This window comes from Tenrec ecaudatus, chromosome 11 (assembly GCF_050624435.1).
Source record: "Tenrec ecaudatus isolate mTenEca1 chromosome 11, mTenEca1.hap1, whole genome shotgun sequence".
NCBI classification, from domain to species: domain Eukaryota; kingdom Metazoa; phylum Chordata; class Mammalia; order Afrosoricida; family Tenrecidae; genus Tenrec; species Tenrec ecaudatus.
The window spans coordinates 142,909,167-142,912,965 of NC_134540.1; the positions used below are offsets into that span (position 1 = coordinate 142,909,167).

Genomic DNA, 3,799 nt, shown 5'->3' on the forward strand with positions numbered 1-3,799 from the left:
CTCCTCCAGCCTTTCTAACTTAATTCGACTTCTCTCTCAATTCCAATAAATATCCAGTCAAAGTATTTCCCCACCTCACTGCTAATGTTTTTACAAGCTCTGTGTAGAAGATAGATGGGGTCATCAAAAAAAAAAAGAATTTTTTTAAAAGCTACGTATTTAACTTTTATTTAAAGGAACCTTACTAAACACCTTCAAAGTACTCTCCATTACACTTCATACATTTGTCAAATATGAGATCACATTCTTGCTTGCCTAGCAGGAAAAAGCTCCACCAATGGTGCTTCCCCCCCCCCCCGCCCGCCCCACCATTTTTGTTTTGTTTGTTTAGGGGGAAACCCACTCATATAACCTGAGACAAACAGTGAACAGAGAGAGCATTTTAGAGAGAAAAGGTATGAGGCAAAGTGGTCCCACTGTAAGAAATGACAGCATTGTTCTACTGATGTGACTCAGTAATAAAACAGGTAAAACACAAAGTCGCTGGGAGTAAGAGAATGAACTGTGAAGACACAGGAACATAACCCCTTCTGCTCTGTGTTACATGTGGACTTGTGCTCAGATAGAAAAAAAAGAGACACAAGGCAGCATCATATGTTCCAGGGAAAATGGCAGTACTGGCAAATGCACTAGAATTATCCACTGAAACATTATTTGACCCCCTTCCAGACCTCCTAGAGTTGTAGTAAACTAAGGAAAAAGAGCAGTAGTTAAGAGAGCAAGAATTGCTGCTCCACCCATAGTATGGATCGATCCTTACCTCTCTCTTGGTTGAGGGCAGAGGCCTAGATTTCTACCCCTCCAATCCCTACCTCACTTTGTGCTCTGTGGTCCCCTCACTGAACCAGCTTTGCTATATTTCCTTGCTCCCTACCACCAAGAGCACAAAGTTTCTCAGTTCTTTTCCACAAGGTAATTTTTCAAAGCAGGTTATGTGTTTAAACAGCTGCTCCATGAATTCATCTTTCAGTAACAGGCTTCCCTCATTCAGCCCCCATTTAGTCCTGTATGGTCACATCAGAATCCTCATTGTCATCCTTTTCCTGCTGCTCTTCATCTCCATTGCCTTCTGGTTTCGTTTCTTCATCCTCTTCCTCTTCTTCATCTAGACAAAATATCACCTCATTTGGTTCCAGCAATCCAGAGGCAAACCAATCCAGTACCACCTGGGGGCCAAGTCTCAATGACTGACTCACTTGAGGAATATCACATCCCAGTGCCTCTCCACAGGCTGTATGTCTGGTGGAGGTGGGGGCATGGGCAGAGGCTTTGTCTCTGCCCATTCAATCAAAGAGCTGGCTGATGGTAATGGGATGGGAATGGTAGGATCCTGGAGACTACAGAAGCACTAAGTTGTCCGGAAACCACTAGAGTTGCCTTAGCTTTAAGGCATAGTGTGTGTCACCAAACCTCTGAATAATCTCAGACTGGGGTCAACCAGTGATCTTCTCTAATTTATGATAATCCTCACACAGTGCCCATGGGCACAGTATGAAAAAGGATTGGAGGGTGATCAGCTGCTCTTTGGTTTCTTTTGCTAGTAGCCTTGCATATCAGAAGCAAAGTTCTCCATTGGGTCAATCCTACCTGGTAATAAGCTATGCTGTGGCCCCTGGGGCCAGGCTGGCTCCAAATGTGGGGGTAGCGACTGCTCATTGGGTGACAGTGGCTATAGCAGCCCCGAGGCCGGAGAAGTTTCCAAGCTAGGAAAGAGGTAGAGGAAGAAAAATTCATACTAGATGCTGGCTCCTTAAAACTCTGGCAAGTAACGAGAATGGTGAGGGCTTCTCTGAGTCAGAGGCTGGTCACTTCTCTGGGGTGATTTCAGGAAGCAGTCCTGAGGCCATGTGACTGGTCAGGACCCTTGATTGCCTACCTCTCAGAGAAGCCACTAAGATCTCGAAAGTCTTGCCAAAAATCTGTTTGGTGAAAGAATACCCTACTACCAGGTACCATCAAAGGCTCCTTTCCTTTCTGGTGACTCAGTGGCATTGGTGGTACCTGAGAGGACTCCTCGGGCTGTATCTTCAATCCTTTTATCTGGGTGGGCTCACTAAGAGATGCAGTTACCTCCTCTGGCAAGTGCCCTGCATGGTGAGTAAAAGAGCAGAGATTTGAAATGGAGTTGATCCGGATGATAGACTACTTGGCTTCCAGGCTCTTCTATTTCCTCAGATGGCCAGCTAATGCCACAGCGAAGGCATTGGACCATGCACCAAGTTTTGACTTTCTCCGTCAGTAGCTCATAACTGAGGCAAATAAGGGCAATGTCTTCCAGGCTGGGATAGTGAGTGAGTTACTTTATTGTGCCAACCTGGCTGATGAACACATATGGGGTTAATTGAAAGGTGGAGAGACAAATGGCTCGGTGAGCCTCACCTTTCTAGTTCTCAGGTCTCTTGCTTTGTGATGGTCACATCAGAGTGCAGCTGCCTCAGCAGTTCCCTGCTTCAGCTGGCAAGACTCACTTCCTACAAGACATCCCTGAGGAGAAGCCACATGGACCTACCCTGATGCAGCCCTGGGTGCTGGAGCAGCCATGTGGAGACCCCTGCCAGCGCTGAGATATTTACACATTCTCTGACTCGGCTTTCCTCCTGCAGTTGCCATCATTGCCTCTGTTTTGTGAGATGGAGGAGTTTGTGGATTGGTGTTGGACATACGGGTTAATGTTGGACTTGTGGGCTTGGGCAGCACTGGGTTGGGATGTTTTCTTCATGTGCACTTAACCTTTACATAAAACTCTCTCTTATACATGAGTTTCTGTGGATTTGTTCTCTAAAGTGCCCAGACTAACACAGATAGGGAAAGGAGCTGAAGGTCTGGAGCAAGCGTTCCTCGTCATCTAGCTCCTGGCCTGGGCTGCTTGGGTCTACACGAGCTGTAGTTCCTTTGAGATTAGAGGGAAGTAGATGAGGTCTCCGGAGAGCTATTAAGAATGCAGGCCTTTTTATTAAGACTCACGGTGTATTCCGATTTGTGCCCCTCAGAAATTGCAGTCTTGCCCGGAGGTACCTCTCTGCCTCATGCCATGTGCTAGGGTCAAATGTCAGAGGGACCAGGAGACCTTTAGTGTGGGTGTGGGGTTTCTGCCCAGCACAGCCTCCTCTGTGTCCACCAGCTCAGAGGGCCCAGACATAGACTAAGCTCACCGACCCAGCCCTGATAGTGTGCCCATCTATCCCCGAATTCTTTTTTTTTAAATCATTTTATTGGGAACTTGTACAACTCTTATCACAATCCATACATACATCCATTGTATCAAGCACATTTGTACATTTGTTGCCATCATAATTCTCAAAATATTTGCTTTCTACTTGAGTCCTTAATATCAGCTCTTCATTTCCCCCCTACTTCCCCCTCCCTCCTGAACCCTTTATAATTCATAAATTATTATTATTTTGTCATATATTACACTGTCTGGCATCTCCCTTTACCCACGTTTCTGTTGTCCATCCCCCAGGGAGGAGGTTTTATGTAGATCCTTGTAATCATTTCCCTCATTCTACCCCCACCTTCCCTCCACCCTCCAGATATCACCACTCTCACCACTGGTCCTGAGGGGGTCATCTGTCCTGGATTCTCTGTGTTTCCAGTTCCTATCTGTACCAATGTACACCTTCTGATCTAGCCAGATTTGTAAGGTAGAATTGGGATCATGATAGTGGGGGGAGGGAGCATTTAAGAACTAGAGGAAAGTTGTATGTTTCATCGTTGCTACCCTGCACCCTGACTGTCTCATCTCCTCCCTGCAACCCTTCTGTAAGAGGGTGTCCAGTTGCCTATAGAGGGGCTTTGG

At 46.4% G+C, this 3,799-nt stretch overlaps 1 pseudogene; it reads right to left on the reverse strand.

Moving 5' to 3' along the window:
- Window positions 1–998: 998 nt before the first annotated feature.
- LOC142460899 (homeobox and leucine zipper protein Homez-like) lies at window positions 999–3,033 on the reverse strand (annotated as a pseudogene).
- Window positions 3,034–3,799: the final 766 nt, after the last annotated feature.